This window comes from Trichosurus vulpecula, chromosome 1 (assembly GCF_011100635.1).
Source record: "Trichosurus vulpecula isolate mTriVul1 chromosome 1, mTriVul1.pri, whole genome shotgun sequence".
Classification (NCBI taxonomy): domain Eukaryota; kingdom Metazoa; phylum Chordata; class Mammalia; order Diprotodontia; family Phalangeridae; genus Trichosurus; species Trichosurus vulpecula.
This window is the reverse complement of record NC_050573.1, coordinates 568454277-568471559: the sequence shown is the minus strand read 5'-3', so window position 1 is coordinate 568471559 and position 17283 is coordinate 568454277. Positions and strand designations below refer to the sequence as shown.

Here is a 17283-nt window from a genome sequence, read left to right as displayed (position 1 = left end):
AAAATGTAACAGGGAAATATTTAATAAATTTATAAAATTACACATTTGTAAATGAAAGTATAAAAATCAATAAATTCACTAAATAAAAATATAATAGAATATAGGTAATGTTAATAAGTAGTTTTCTAAGTCAATATGCAACCCACCAGGTTCTTTATGTAGTTCAGTGGCTCCCCATTTCTATTTGAGTTTGACACTACTGCTGTATAGGTGCCTATCAATGGCATCAAATATCCAGTTCCTATCTCTAAAGACAATCAGAATGATAGTGAAGGTGCCAGCTCTGGAACTTCTCGGAATCCTTTGGTTCCATCAAGGTTCAGATCAAGCACTAACTTGTATGTGGGGCCTTTCCTGATTGTCAGTCTTCCCCCACTAAGAAAAATAAAACTACCTTCTATTTAATTGGTATGAAGCACTCCTTCTGGGACTACTTTTTTTTAACCGTTCTGTATCAAAGACTTTTATTAGCGATTTAACGGCAGCAGGTTCCCCACGCACCCACTGCCCTTTCCACAGGAAGGAACGATGGCTTCAGGGACGTGCCTGGAGTTCTGGTCGCGTTCCAGCACGGATGCTCCGAACTCACTGGGGACGGCCAGCTCGCCATGGGACGCACGTCCTGCTAGCGTGGGACGGCTCCCCACTCAGGCCCACCGGTTCTTAGCCCCTCCACACCTGCTCCGGCTCGGGACACTTCAGTTTTCGTGGGCCCTCCTTAGTGCCTCTCGAGAGCTCCAGCCGGCTGCCGTCGGGGCGCTGCAGCGTCACCTCGAAGCCGCTCCGGCTGGCCTTGGCCGGGTTCGGCGCCACCCGCAGCTCCGGGCGCGCGAGGCCCAGGGCCCGGCTCAGCGCCTCCGCGTGGCGCACGTACACGCGTCAGCTCGGGCGGTGCTTCGTGAGCACGCGGGCCTCTCCCGCGGCCGCATCGCTGCCCTGAGCCAGCTCCCCGGCCTCCCCGGCTTCTCGGCTTCCCCGTCGGCCGCCGCACGGTCCGCCTTGCGCTAGCTCCCACGAGGAGCCGTAGCCTGGGCGCGGGAAACCACGTGAGGCACGCGGAGATTGCCAGCCGCGATCCCCGCCGCCGAGCCCGCGATGCGGGGCTGTGTGCCTGGGACTGCTCCTTTCTAATCACATTAGCAGAACAGGTGCCCAGCCGGTGGCTGACTAGTGCTCCTCTCAGTTCTTTTTATCATTTATTTTTTATTATTTAATATTTTTAGTTTTCAACATTGATTTCCAAAAGATTTTGAGTTACAAATTTTCTCCCCATTTCTACCCTCCCCCCCACCCCAAAATGGCATATATTCTGATTGTCCCTTTCCCCAGTCTGCTCGCTCTTCTGTCACCCCACTCCCCCCCCCATCCCTTTTCCCCTTACTTTCTTGTAGGGCAAGATAGATTTCTATACCCTATTGCCCGTATATCTTATTTCCCAGTTACATGTAAAAACAACTTTTTTTAAACATTTGTTTTCAGAACTTTGAGCTCCAAACTCTCTCCCTTCTTGCCTCCCCACCCACCCTCCCTGAGAAGGCAAGGAATTCAACATAGGCTACACATGTATCATTATGCAAAACACTTCCATAATAGTCATGTTGTGAAACACTATATTTCCCTCCATCCTATGGTGTCCCCCTTTATTCAATTTTCTCCTTTGACCCTGTCCTTTTTCAAAAGTGTTTGCTTTTGACTACCCCTCCCTTCTATCATCCCCCCTCTTATCCCCTTCCCCACTACTTTCCTGTAGAATAAGGTACCCAATTGAGTGTATATGTTATTCCCTCCTTAAGTCAAATCTGATGAGAGCAAGATTCACTCATTCCCTTTCACCTGCCCCCTCTTCCCTTCCAATAGAACTGCTTTTTCTTGCCACTTTTGTGTGAGATAATTTATCCCATTCTATATCTCCTTTTCTCCTTCTCCCAACATATTCCTCTCTCATCCCTTAATTTTTTTTCAGATATTCAACTTACCCTGTGCCCTCTATCTATAGACATACATACATTTATATATGTATGTATGTATGTATATTCCTTTCAAGGACCCTAATACTGAGAAAGGTCTCATGAATTACAAATATCATCTTTCCATGTAGGAATGTAAACAAAACAGTTCAACTTTAGTAAGTCCCTTATGATTTCTCTTTCCTGTTTACCTTTTCATGCTTCTCTTGATTCTTGTATTCAAAAGTCAAATTTTCTATTCAGCTCTGGTCTTTTCATTGAAAGTGCTTGAAAGTCCTCTATTTCATTGAAAATCCATATCTTACCCTGATGTATTATACTCAATTTTGCTGGGTAGATGATTCTTGGTTTTAATCCCAGCTCCTTTGACCTCCAGAATATCATATTCCAAGCCCTTTGATCCCTTAATGTAGAAGCTGCTAGATCTCATGTTATGCTGATTATGTTTCCACAATACTCAAATTGTTTCTTTCTGGCTACTAGCAATATTTTCTCCTTAACCTGGGAACTCTGTTATTTGGCTACAATATTCCAGGAGTTTTCTTTTGGGATCTTTTTCAAGAGGCATTCAGTGTATTCTTTCAATTTCTGTTTTACTCTCTGGTTCTAGAATATCAAGATATCTAAAATATCATTGATAATTTCTTGAAAGATGACGTCTAGGCTTTTTTTTTTTTTGATCATGGCTTTCAGCTTTTTTCCAATAATTTTTAAATTATCTTTCCTGGATCTATTTTCTAGTTCATTGGTTTTTTCCAGTGAGATATTTCCCATTGTCTTCCATTTTTTCATTCTTTTGGTTCTATTTTATAATTTCTTCATTTCTTATAAAGTCACTAGCTGCCACTTGCCCCGTTCTAATTTTTAAGGCAATATTTTCTTCAGTGGTCTTTTGGACCTCCTTTTCCATTTGGCAAATTCTGCCTTTTAAGGCATTCTTCTCCTCATTGGCTTTTTGGAGCTCTTTTGCCATTTGGGTTAGTCTATTTTTTAAGGTGTTATTTTCATCTGTATTTCATCTGTGAGTTTTGATGCCTCTTGACCAGGAAAAGCTAGGAAAGTCATGGAAGCTGAGGCCAATCAGAGGGGGTGGGGATGGGGGTGTGGGGTGGGAGTGTAATGAGGACAGGGATGGCAAGGGGAGAGGAAGCTATCAAAGAAGCCAGGGCCTTTCAGGGAAGCTAGAACCTAAAGAAGTTGCATCAGGAACACTCTTGCCCAATCCCAAGTAACTAACACTCACTTATAATTCATAAAATAGAAGTCAGCAGTTTCAGAATTATTGTATATGTCTTTGCCCTGGAGTTGTATCTAGAATGGATGTGACAGAATCTAAAGGAGTCATGGGGGGAGGGGGAAGGGAATGCTACTTTTCCTCTGTCTCCATTTGCTGTAATGTCATTTCAATTGTGTTAGACTCTTCATAATCTCATTTGGGGTTTTCTTGACAAAGATACTATAATGGTTTGCCATTCCCTTTTCTGGTTCATTTTACAGATAAGGAAACTGAGGCAAACAGTTAAGTGACTTGCCCCTAGTCACATAGCTGTCTGAGATGGGATTTGAACTAAGGTCTTCCTGACTCCAGGCTCGGTGCTATAGCCCCTATGCCACCACAGCTGTCTCTATCCCCCTGCTTTGCCTCATGATGCTCGTTGACCCTAGAGGCATCTTGGCCCAACTCCACCCCTCCAGGCCCAGGATCTCATTTCAAGGTGGACTGTATCTCATGGTCCTCCCAGAGTCCAGGTGGGTTGTATCAATGGTCAAATTGTCCTCTGAACCCACTTACGGACCCCCAACCTTCACTGTTCTAGCTCCACATAAAAAATTTTCCCAGTTATGGCCCTACTTTCTCCCTCTTCGTGTCCCTTCACAGGGCAATTTTGGTTCCTTTGATGTGACTAGTGTAACAGTTATAGGTTTCATTCAGTATTTTGAAATAACTAGTTGACACCTGATCAGGTTTAGATATCTGTAGTATGCATACTGGAAACAGGAAGGATGGATGAGGAAACAAACACATCCTACAAACTAAAAGATAAATACAAACCCTTTCTTGCTTTATTAAAACTCATTAGGTAATGGCCAAGTCTATGACTTGTGCAGAAATTACATAATTCTGATACTAACGTGGTCCCAGTTTTTACAGGTTTATCTTCTGTGTATGACAATGACTATAACAATGCAAAGGAAAACAACATTAGAAGGTGGTGAAATTTCTGATTAATCCTCATGACCAATCTCTGCCTACCAGCAAGACTGATGGGGAAACACACCTTCCACCTCTCAGTGGAGATGAGGAATATAGTACATACTTTCAAACGTGCTTAACTGCTTTAATTTTTGATATAAGGGAAGGGAGTTAACAAGGGAAAATGGATGCCTCATGAAAGCAAATAACATCAATGCAACTTTTAAGAATAATTTAAATTCGATTTGGAAAAGCAAGTTAGAGAAGTAGAGGAAAAATTGGGAAGAGAAATGAGAAGGATGCGAGAAAACCATGAAAAAAAGTCAATGACTTGCTAAAGGAGACCCCCCCAAAATACTGAAAAATATACTGAAGAAAACAACACCTTAAAAAATAGACTAACTCAAATAGCAAAAGAGCTCCAAGAAGCCAATGAGGAGAAGAATGCCTTGAAAGGCAGAATTAGCCAAATGGAAAAGGAGATCCAAAAGACCACTGAAGAAAACACCACCTTAAAAAATTAGATTGGAGCAAGTAGAAGCTAGTGACTTGATGAGAAATCAAGATATTATAAACCAGAACCAAAGGAATGAAAAAATGGAAGACAATGTGAAATATCTCATTGGAAAAATCACTGACCTGGAAAATAGATCCAGGAGAGATAATTTAAAAATTATTGGACTACCTGAAAGCCATGATCAAAAAAAGAGCCTAGATATCATCTTTCAAGAAATTATCAAGGAGAACTGCCCTGATATTCTAGAGACACAGGGCAAAATAGAAATTGAAAGAATCCACAGATCGCTTCCTCAAATAGATCCCCAAAAGAAATCTCCTAGGAATATTGTCGCTAAATTCCAGAGCTCCCAGATCAAGGAGAAAATACTGAAAGCAGCCAGAAAGAAACAATTTGAGTATTGTGGAAACACAATCAGAATAATCAAAGATCTAGCAGCTTCTACATTAAGAGATAGAAGGGCTTGGAATATGGTATTCCAGAGGTCAATGGAGCTAGGATTAAAACCAAGAATCACCTACCCACCAAAACTAAGTATCATGCTCCAAGGCAAAATATGGATTTTCAGTAAAATAGAGGGCTTTCAAGCTTTCTCAGTGAAAAGACCAGAGCTGAATAGAAAATTTGACTTTCAAACATAAGAATCAAGAGAAGCAGGAAAAGGTAATCAAGAAAAAGAACAAGAAAAAGAAATTGCAAGGGACTTACTAAATTGAACTGTTTTTTTTACATTCCTACATGGAAAGATGACATGTATGATTCATGAGACCTCAGTATTAGGGTAGCTGAAGGAATATGCATATATATATATATATATATATATATATACACACATATATACATATATATGTGTGTGTATACATATATATAAATATGTATGTCTATGTATGTATATATGTAGGTGTGTGTGTGTGTATATATATATATATATATAGATAGATAGATAGATAGAGAGAGAGAGAGAGAGAGGGCACAGGGTGAGTTGAAGATGAAGGGAAGATAACTAAAAGAAATTAAATTAAGGGATGAGAGAGGAATATATTGAGAGAGGGAGATAGGGAGAGATAGAATGGGGTAAATTATCTCGCATAAAAGTGGCAAGAAAAAGCAGTTCTGTAGGAAGAGAAGAGAAGGCAGGTGAGGGGGAATGAGTGAATCTTGCTCTCATCAGATTTGACCTGAGGAAGGAATACCATACATACTCAATTGGGTAACTTACCCCACAGGTAAAAAGGAGGAAGAAGATGAAAAAAGGGGGGATGATAGAAGGGAGGGCAGATGGGGGTGGAGGTAATCAAAAACAAACACTTTCGAAAAAAGACAGGGTCAAGGGAGAAAATTCAATAAGGGGGGATAGGTTAGGAAGGAGCAAAATATAGTTAGTCTTTCACAACATGAGTACTGTGGAAGGGTTATACATAATGATACGCATGTGGCCTATGTTGAATTCCTTGACTTCTTAGGGAGGGTGGGTGGGAAGGGAAGAGGGGAGAGAATTCGGAACTCAAAGTTTTAAAAACAGATGTTCAAAAAAAAAAAGTTTTTGCATGCAACTAGAAAATAAGATACACGGGCAATGGGGCATAGAAATTTATCTTGCCCTACAAGAGAGGAAGGGAAAAGAGGATGGGAGGGTAGTGGGGTGACAGAAGGGAGGGATGACTGGGGAACAGGGCAACCAGAATATATGCCATCTTGGAGTGGGGGGGGGAGGGTAGAAATGAGGAGAAAATTTGTAATTCAAACTCTTGTGAAAATCAATGCTGAAAACTAAATATATTAAATTTAAAAAATTTTAAAAAATAATTTAAATTCAATTTTATTTAATTTCAGTTCCAAATACTCTCCCCTCCCTCCACCTCCTCCTTTACCCATTAAGGCAAGAACTACAATACTCATTATACTTATGAAATCATGCAAAACATGTTTCCACATTAACCATGTTCTAGAAGAAAAAAAAAAATCTGAGTCCATCAATTTCCTGTCTGGAGATGGATAGCATTTTTCACCATGAGTCCTTTAGGAATTGGGTGGATCATTGGATTGATTGGAGTTACTAAGTGTTTCACACCTGATTTTCTTTACAATAAATTTATTGATTTTTATACTTTCACTTACAAATGTATAGTTTTATAAATTTATTAAACATTTCCCAGTTACATTTTAATCTGTTTCCAGCTGCCTGGGACCTGCATGTTTGACAACTTTGGCCTGGAGCACTGAGAGACTAAGCAATTTGTTCAGGGTCACACAATCATTATATATCAGAGGTGAGTCTTCCAAGCTCCAAAGTCAGCTTTCTATCTATACTTCTGACTTTCTGGACTTCAGCTTTTGTTGTTTTTTAGTTGTTTTCAGTCCTGTCCAACTCTTTGTGACCCAACTTGGAGATTTCTTGGCAAAGATTGGAGTGATTTGCCATTTCGTCTCCAGCACATTTTTACAGATGAGGCAATTGAGGCAAACAGGGTTAAGTGACTTGCCCAGGGTCACACAGCTACTACATGTCTGAGGTTGGAGAGGAGAAGGGCCATCTCTTTGTCAAAAGGAGAAGATAGGGATGATGTCAGGGGCTGAGAGGTGAGAAGGGAGGAAGAAGAGGGTGCTACTAGCAATGGTCTCTGTTTTCTCAGTAAAGGATAAGGTGGGGGGCACCGAGCCAAGATGGCTGAGTGAAAACAGGGACTCACTTGAGCTCTCCCACAAATCCTTCCAAACACCTGTAAAAAATGACTCTAAACAAATTTTAGAGCTGCAGAACCTATGAAATGACAGAGTGAATCAAGTCTCCAGCCCAAGAAGGCCTGGATGGTTGCTGGGAAGGTCCATCGCGCTGTGCTGGGAACAGAGCACAGCCCAGTGTGGGCCACACCAGGATAGACCAGGCCTGAACAGAATGGGCCAAACAGGCCTCAGGGCCCTGAATCACTGAGCTGTTGAAGTTTCCAGACTTCTCAACCCACAAACTCCAAAGGCAACTTAGCAGGACAGTGGGAAAACTGCTGGATCTGGGTGAGAAAAGTGCGCAGTCCAGGCCCAGCCCCAGGGCAACAGAGGTGGCTACAGTTGTGGGGACAGCAGATGCTTCCAGAGCTCCAGGCCCACAGATGGTGGAGGGAATCAAGTGGCTGATCAGAGTGGGAATACAGGGATCTCTTTGCTGGGGCTGAAGCAGGATTCTCTTGGCTTGCCCTGCTTGGATCTGGGTCAGAGTCCTGGTTGGTGGTCCTTGGGGGAGGAGGAGTGCCAGTGTGGCAGAGCTTGTGGAGAGGGAGTCCTTCTGGTAGTTACGTGAAGAAAGGAGTGCTTGAGATCACTCACAGAACAGAGCACAGGCCAGGAGAGGTGTAAACACCTCTCATTGGATCATACCACCTCAAAAGAACTGAAAATTTACAGGTGCCTAGAAGTAGCTCTCAAAACAACAGTGCAAAACCCCTGAAACTTGGGACAGAGCACTCTCCACTCTAGAGGCAGTCATACCCTAACAGAGCACTCAAAAGTCAAGTAATTGGCTGGGAAAATGAGCAAACAGAATAAAAAGATTCAGACTATAGAATCTTATTTTAATGATAAAGAAGATCAAAACACACAGCCAGAAGAAGTCAACAAAGTCAAAGAGCCTACATCAAAAGCCTCCAAAAAAATATAAATTGGTCTCAGTCCATGGAAGAGCTCAAAAAGGATTAGGTAAATAAAGTAAGAGAAGTAGAGGAAAAATTGGGAAGAGAAATGAGAATGATGCAAGAAAATCATAAAAAACAAGTCAATGACTTGCTAGAGGAGACCCCAAAAAATACTGAAGAAAATAACACCTTAAAAAATAGACTAACCCAAATGGCAAAAGAGCTCCAAAAAGCTAATGAGAAGAATCCCTTAAAAAGCAGAATTAGCCAAATGGAAAAGGAGGTCCAAAAAAATCACTGAAGAAAATACTGCCTTAAAAGTTAGAATGAAGCAAGTAGAAGTTAGTTATGAGAAATCAAGAAATTATAAAACAGAACCAAAAGAATGAAAAAAATGGAAGACAATGTGAAATATCTCATTGGAAAAACCACTGACCTAGAGAATAGATCCAGGAGAGATAATTTAGGAATTGTTGGACTAGCTGAAAGCCATGATCAAAAAAAGAGTCTAGACATCATCTTTCAAGAAATTTTCAAAGAAAACTGCCCTGATATTCTAGAACCAGAGGGTAAAATAGAAATTGAAAGAATCCACTGATCACCTTTTGAAAAAGATCCTGAAAGAAAACTCTTAGAAACATTGTAGCCAAATTCCAGAGTTCCCAGGTCAAGGAGAAAGTATTGCAAGCAGCCAGAAAGAAACAATTTGAGTATTGTGGAAACACAGTCAGCATAACATGAGATCTAGCAGCTTCTACACTAAGGGATCAAAGGGCTTGGAATATGATATTCCAGAGGTTAAGGGAGCTGGGATTAAAACCAAGAATCATCTACCCAGCAAAACTAAGTATAATACTTCAGGTCAAAATATGGATTTTCAATGAAATAGAGGACTTTCACACATTCTTGATGAAAAGACCAGAGCTGAATAGAAAATTTGACTTTCAAATACAAGAATCAAGAGAACCATGAAAAGGTAAACAGGAAAGAAAAATAATCAGAGACTTAAAAAAATTGAACTGTTTACATCCCTACATGGAAAGATGATATTTGTAACTCATGAGACCTTTCTCGGTATTAGGGTAGTTGAAGGGAATATTTAGATAGATAGATAGATAGATAGATAGATAGATAGATAGATAGATAGATGGCACAAGATGAGTTGAATATGAAGGCATGATAGCTAAAAAAATTAAGGAGTGAGAGAAGACTATATTAGGAGAAGGAGAAAGGGAGAGATAGAATGGGGTAAATTATCTCACACAAATATGGCAAGAAAGAACTTATAATCGAAGGGAAGAGGCGATAGGTGAAAGGGAATGAGTGAACCTTACTCTCATCAGATTTGGCTTAAGGAGGCAATAACATACACACTCAGTTGGGTATCTCACCCTACAGGAAAGTAGGGGGGAAGGGGATACGTGGGGGTGGGGGGATGATAGAATAGAGGGCATATTGGGGGAGGGGCTAGTCAAAAGCAAACACTTTTGAAAAAGGACAGGGTCAAAGGAGAAAACTGAATAAAAGAGGACAGGATAGGATGGAGGGAAATATAGTGTTTCACAACATGACTATTATGGAAGTGTTTTGCATAATGATACATGTGTGGCCTATGTTGAATTCCTTGCCTTCTCAGGGAGGGTGGGTGGGGAGGGAAGAAGGAAGAGAGTTTGGAACTCAAAGTTCTAAAAATTAATGTTTAAAAATTGTTTTTACATGCAACTGGGAAATAAGACACATAGGCAATGGGGTATAGAAATCTATCTGCCCTTACAAGAAAGTAAGGAGGAAGGGGATAAAGGTGGTGGGGTGGAGGTGATAGAAGAGAGGCAGACTGGGGAAAGGGGCAATCAGAATACATGCCATCTTGGAGTGGGGGGTGGGGAGGCTAGAGATGAGAAAATTTGTAACTCAAAATCTTGTGGAAATGAATGTTGAAAACTAAAATGAATTTGAAAAAATATATAAATTACAATTGTACCTTTAAAAAAAAAGGATGAGGTGAGGCGCTCAGCCTGGAGGGCTGTGGGAGTCTTTTTTCTTCTTTAAAAGCACATTCTTTTCCACATAATTTGCATTATTTACATTTTCTCTATCACTTCCCTAAGTCTAAGCAATCAACAAAGCAATAAAACAAGTCCTGACTTATAGCATTTGTTGATTTCTTTTTTGTGTGTCTTTTCTTTTTTATATATAAGTTTATTTAATTTTAGTTTTCAACATTCACTTCCATAAATTTTCAATTTTCTCCCCCTCTCCCCCTCCCACCTCCCCAACATGGCATGCAATCTGATATAGGCTCTACATATACATTCCTATTAAGCATATTTTCATATTAGTCATATTGTATAGAAGAATTAAAATGAATGGGAGGAACTATGAGAAAGAAAAAGAAAACAACAACATGAAAGAAGATAGTCTGCTTCGCCCTGTATTCCAACTCCAGTTCTTTTTCTGGATGTGTATGACATTTTCCATCACGAGTCTTTTAGAATTGTTTTAGGTCCTTGCATTGCAGAGAAGGGCAACATCTGTCAAAGTCAGTCACTGCACACTGTAGCTGTTACTGTGTACAATATTCTCCTGGTTCTCCTCACTTCACTCAGCCGCAGTTCATATAAGTCTTTACAGGTTTTTCTGAAGTCCACCTGTTCATAATTTCTTATGGGTTGTGGGAGTCTTAAGGAGAAAAGGTTGAGAATAGCAACAGTGGGGAGTACAATATAGAATTATTAGGGAAGGGGCCCACTTGAGATTAGATCATATAAATTTGTAATGGACCCAGAGAGCAGGGATGCATGCATGACTTTTTCTGAGCTTCAGTCTTGCAACAAATGAGTAGCAGGAGAGGAAGCAAATACTGGAAATAATTCAACATCAGGGTGTAGCAAAATACCTTCTACTGAGAGTAGTGGGTAGAGTTGGACTGGCTAATTAACCTGTCAAGATTAAGAAAGGAGAAAGGTATTGCCAAAACAGGATAGCTGGGGAGAGTGTTGCAGGAAGAGGGAATGGGCATCATACTGAGGACAAAGAATAGGTTTAGAAGTAATAAATAGGGAGACATTAAAAAAAAACTTGGGATAAGATTAAGAATTTCGTGGTTATGAAAACAGAACCCTTGTGTGTGATGACAAGATATGAGGATTTATCTCTATGGGCTGAGGTAGAATGAAGGACTAAATCATGGCAGTTGAGTAGACTGAGGAACTGAGAAGTTAGGATATTTGAGGGAATATCGAGATGTATGTTGAAGTCCCCTAGTATGAGGAAAGAAGAAAGACTTTATTCACGGAAAAAGAAGGGAGAGTGTCCAAGGGTTGGGAGGGCAGATGACAGCCATCAAGATATGAAGTCCATATATGTTGGCATAAAATATTTGTATAATTTGAACCTCAAAGGAAGAAGGGTTGCTGAGTGATAGAAGCAAAGGGAGAGTACAGAAGCGGTGATGGGGAGCAAGAAGAATTCTGACTGCCATTCTGGAACCACTATGTTTCAGGCATTAGTACAAAGATGAAATGAGTACTAAAAAGGATGGCTAGAGATGTCATCTGAGGGAAGACAAGTCTCTGAAGAAGAGTATGATGAAAGAAAGAAATATTTGGCTGGAGTCAGACTGTGGAAGGCATTGAATGCCAGGCCAAGGAATTTGTATTTTATCTATAGGAAATGAGGAGCCACCAAAGGTCTGCATGGGATGGTAGGATCTAGTAAAGATTTGTGGATAGTCTTTTTTGTTGTTTATTTGTTTTGTTTTTTTTAAGGAAGCAGAGACTCGGGAATGTCTACAGTAGAGGTTCCCAAACTTATTTGACCTACTGCCCCCTTAAAAAATATTAGTCAGCCCCCCCCCCTGGAAATCTACTTTATTTAAGACTCTAATGGGTTTTTTTTAATTTGCATCATTTCAAAAAATATATATAAGTATTTTTTTTTTAAATAGCACATCTTAAATTTAGTAATTTATTGGGGGGGGGGTCCTGCATTGAAATTTTGATGACACAACATTGAGTCATATAACTGTATATAGTATGGTATTGTAAACAAGTCATTACACGCACACATTCCTGCCCATGCTTGCTGGACTTCCCGACAATGCCCCACACACTCACCTGCCAACATTTGTTTGTTAAGATCTGTCAGCAGACTTGACCACTGATCAATTTTGTGTGTTTATTTGGAAAATAATATAATTGCTATGACTTTAACTATGTTACACTACAGGTGAAGCATGTACAAATGTTTTTTTAATTGTCTTCTCTTCTCCTCTTTCCTTATGCTTTCACTGCCCCCTTATTTTTATTCAACAGCCCCCAATTGTACTTGAGGCTATTACCACCCCCCTGCATTGTTCCAGTGCTCCCCCAGGGGGCAGTATTGACCACTTTGGGAACAATAGACTCCAGAGTGTATGATTAGATCTCTGAATCAGGGAGATTACTTTGGAGTCTGTACACAGGATAGATTGATCAAAGGAGAGACTGAAAATGGGGAGGAAAATTGGGAAGTTATAATGAACTGACAATGTGGTAGCAGAAAGAGTGTTTAAGATACTAAAGTAGATGTATGAGTAATACGGAAATATGTTTTATATGTTTGCACATATATAACCTATGTCAAACTTTTTTATTGTCTTAGGGAGGAAGGAGGGGAGAAAAGGAAGAAAATCTGGACCTCAAAATTTTAAATAAAAAATTGTTAAAAATTGTCTATGTGTAATTGGAAAAAAGACAGAAAATAAAATAAAAGTGCTGAGTCACAAGTGACCAGAAGCAACAATAACAATAGCAACAAAAGATAGACACTATAAAGATAGATTCAATATGACTTGGCAAATAAATGGATGAGAAAGATGAAGAAGAGGAAAGAGGCAAAGGTGCCTTTAAGGTTCTAGGTCTAGGTAGGTGGAAAGATAGTGGTGCTATCAACAAAGATAATGACATTAAAGTTAAGGTTTAAAAAAGATAAGTTCACAAGAGCATTGTATTCAGGACTGAAAAGGGATAAGCATTTATTAAGTGCCTACTATGTGCTTCACAATGCTCCTCATCACAGCGACTATGACAAAAAAACATATATCCAGCTCTGACCAATTTTAGTAAGCTGGCCTTCATTTGCCAGCCTTGTTTCACTCAGGGCTGCTATTTGGATGTGACACCTAATGAGTTCTCTTGAACAATAGCTGTTTGTCTTTCAAGTCTACCAGATTTTGTGTTGTCCATGAGCATACATACATTCCATGTACCAATGATGAGTGGAATCATCTTCACAAAAATTTTTGTGTATTTTTTTGTGTTTTGACCACAAGGTGGGATCTCTACATACTGAGGTAAGCAGGCCAGGGTTGGGTGAAGCAGATAATTTTTTAGCCCCTTCCTCACACCAGGAGGTGAGTAGTGTAGTCCTTAAAAAAGGCTGCATGGATTTAGCAATCAGATCTACTCTAGTCAGTGAGCTCATATGCCTCCAAAAGGAGTGAATGATGGGTTCCTAGCAATGCAATCGCCACTTTCAGGAAAGTAATAGGCACCATCATCAGTGCGTATGCTCCTACCATGATGAACCCTGATGAAGAGAAAGAAAAACTTATTTTTTTTTCTATTTTACTTTTTTAATTAATTTATTTATTTTTATTTTCCAACATTCACTTCCATAAGATTTTGAGTTGCGAATTTTCTCCCTCTGCCTCCTCTCCCTCCACCCCAAATGGCATATGATCTGATGTAGCCTCTATGTATACATTCATGTTAAACATCTTTACATATTAGTTACATTGTAAAGAAGAATTAGAGCCAATGGGAGGAACTACAAGAAAAAAGAAACAAAAAGAGAGAGAGAGCAAATAGTATGCTTCAATCTGTATTCAGACTCCATAGTTCTGGCTGTGGACAGCATTTTCCATCATTAATCTTTTAGAGTTGTCTGAGATCCTTGCATTGCTAAGAAGAGGTAAGTCTATCAAATTTAGTCAGTGAACAATGTTGCTGTTACCATGTACAATGTTCTCCTGGTTCTGATCGCTTCACTTTGCATCAGTTTAGGTAAGTCTTTCCAGATTTTTTCTGAACTCTGCCTGTTCATCATTAAAGAAAAATTCTGTGAAGACCTGGAGACCTGTATCATCAAAGAAGGCACTGTGTTCCATGAGCAAAATAGAATCACAATAACACAAAGGAAACTTGAGATGCACAACTCTAGAGACATCTCCATCTCAAATATTCAAACGGACTATTTAAGCCCAACATGTGAGAGAACCTTCTGGGCTGTTCAACCACAGTGGAACACACTGTACCTTGACCCCAACATCGTGATGTCATTGGTCCTCTTCAAGCACAAAGGATGAGCAGCAAAAATAACTATGTGCTAGGCACTGTGCTAAACACTTTATAAATATTAACTCACTTGATCGTCACATCAAACCTGTGAGGTAGGTGCTAGGGTAACAACCATTTTAGAGTTGAGGAAACTAAGGCAGGCAACTTGCCCAGCATCACACAGTTAGTAAGTGTCTGAGGCCACATTTGAACTGAAGTCTTCCTAACTCCTAGCCTAGGGCTCTTCTACAGCACCATATAGACCTTAGAGACCATCTAGTCCAAATGCTTCATTGCATAGATGAAACTATGGAGGAAACTGAAGACCAGAGGGGTTAAGGTTATGTAATTTCCCCAAGAAAACATTAGATTGAGCCTAGATTCCTTAGCATCAAGTGCAGTCATTTCCCCCCATGTCATGCTCTCGGTTCAATTTTCAGCATACTTACTTTGAGAAACCTGAAGCCTATCCAAATGGAAATATTTAGCAAGTAGATGGAAATGTAGGAATGGAGATTAAGGGAGTGGTTGAATTGCTTGGCATAGTGCTTGGCAATAGCAAGCAGATAATAAATGCTTGTTGACTGATTGATGAGGTACAGATAGCTTTGGGAATCATCTTTATAAATATAGTCATTGAAGCCATGAAAATGAATGAGATATCCAAGAGAGAGAAAAAAGAGAGAGTAGAGTTGAATTTTGGAAGGATGCATTGGTGCCAGCTCAAACTGGCTTTCAAAAGCCAATTGTTAAATGTTCAGTAAGAGCATTTCACACCTCTGAAATCAGCAAATTCCACACATCAGGGGTTGCCATATTGTTTTGTTGATTGTCCATGATGAGATAAAATGTTAATGCAGATTAAACTTAAAAATATGTTGTGTCCTTTTATCCACTAGAGATCCATTTGTTAAACATTTACCAGCACACTCCTGATTTTAAAAGCACACTACCCAAAATTAGGGTGAGAAAGGGGAACTAAGAAAGGAAACCTAGAAGGATCATTCTGATAAAAAGAAAGAGAAACAGGAAGTGCCATGTGGAAAGCCAAAAGCTTTTTCCAGCCATGGCTGGAAAGCCAAAGAGGGGGAAAATGAGAAGAACAAGAGTGTGATCACCCATTAAAAAGGCAGCATAAGGGTCAAAGACAGTAAATCAACAGCTAAGAAAAGACCATTGGATCTGGTCATTGGTAGGCCAATGATGACCATAATGAAGAATGGTTTCAATTGAGGAGTGGGCATGGAAGCCAGAATGCAAGAGATTAAGGAGTGAATGACTAGTAAAGAACAGAAGCAGATTGTAGAATACTTTTTCTTGACCTGGTGACACTTCAAATAGGTTTATACCCCCAAAGAGATCAAAGGAAGAGGAAAAGAATCCATTCATACAAAAATATTTATACTAGTGCTTCTTCTGGAGTCAAAGTATTGGAAACTGGGGGGTGAAGGTGGGGTAATCCCGTAGTGGTAATCAATTTTGGGATAGTTAAACAAGTTAAACTGCATGTATGTGATGAAATACTATTGTGCTAGAAGAAACAATGAAGGGAATCATTTCAAAGAAACTTCTGAAGACTTATATGAACTGATGTAAAATGAAGTGGGCAGAATAAGGAGAAAACCTACTTTAAAAAAACCAAACATTGTAATGACAAACAACTTTGAAAGACTTGGGAACTCTGATCAACACCATGGTCACACTCCTGAACACTCATGATGAAGCATACTGTCTTTGTCCAAACAGAGAAGAGATGGATTGGGAGTGCAGACCGAAGCATTCTCTTTGGCCATGGCTGGTGCAGTAATTTGTTTTACTTGACTCCTCTATGTATTTCTAATGGATTTTCTTTTCCTTGCTTTCTCAGTGGACAGGAGAATGGGAAATGGAAGAGAAAAGATTCAGAAGTGAAAATAAAATAAAACTGAATTTTTAAAAAGTAAATTATTCCTACTAAATTGATATGTTATATGGGTCTTTGTGGAGAGGTAACAGTAATAATAATATCTAACATTTATTTAGCACTTTAAGGGTTACAAAGTGCTTTGTAAATATGAATTAATTCTATCCTAACAACCACCCTGGCAGGTAGATGCTATTATTATCCCCATTTTACAGATGAGGAAACTGAGTTATAAAAAGATTAAATGACTTCAGGGTCACACAGCTATAATGTCTCAGGCAGGATTTGAACTCAGGTCTTCATGACTCCAGGTCCAGAACTCTATCCACTGTACCATATAGACATCAAGCCTTAGCTCCATGTATATACCATGACAGTCATACAGGAGGAAAAGCTCTACCATCCATTCAGCCCCATGGTGCTGAATACTTTCAATCTCCACCATTATCCTCTCTCTTTTTCATCTAACAGGCCATAAACATATGTCCATTACAACTACCATGACTCCATCCATTTTCATAGCCCTTAAATCAGCCTTTAGCTCCTCCAAAAAATAAATGCCACCACCCCAGTTGCTTCTTGATGTTTCCAAATGCTTTCCAAAGCATTGTCATCCCTTATTCCACCTTTGCATCACCCTTACAATGGAGGGATATGGGAAGAAATCTTTCTATGTGCCTCTCTTCACTACTCACATCTACAGCTTCCCCTCCTCCTGACACTAATTTTCTCCTGGTGATGTCCTCTGACTACAAATCA

At 39.8% G+C, this 17283-nt stretch overlaps 1 pseudogene; it reads right to left on the bottom strand.

The window, feature by feature from the left end:
- Window positions 1–663: 663 nt before the first annotated feature.
- Window positions 664–16414, bottom strand: LOC118842013 (annotated as a pseudogene).
- Between the last annotated feature and the right edge of the window lie 869 nt (window positions 16415–17283).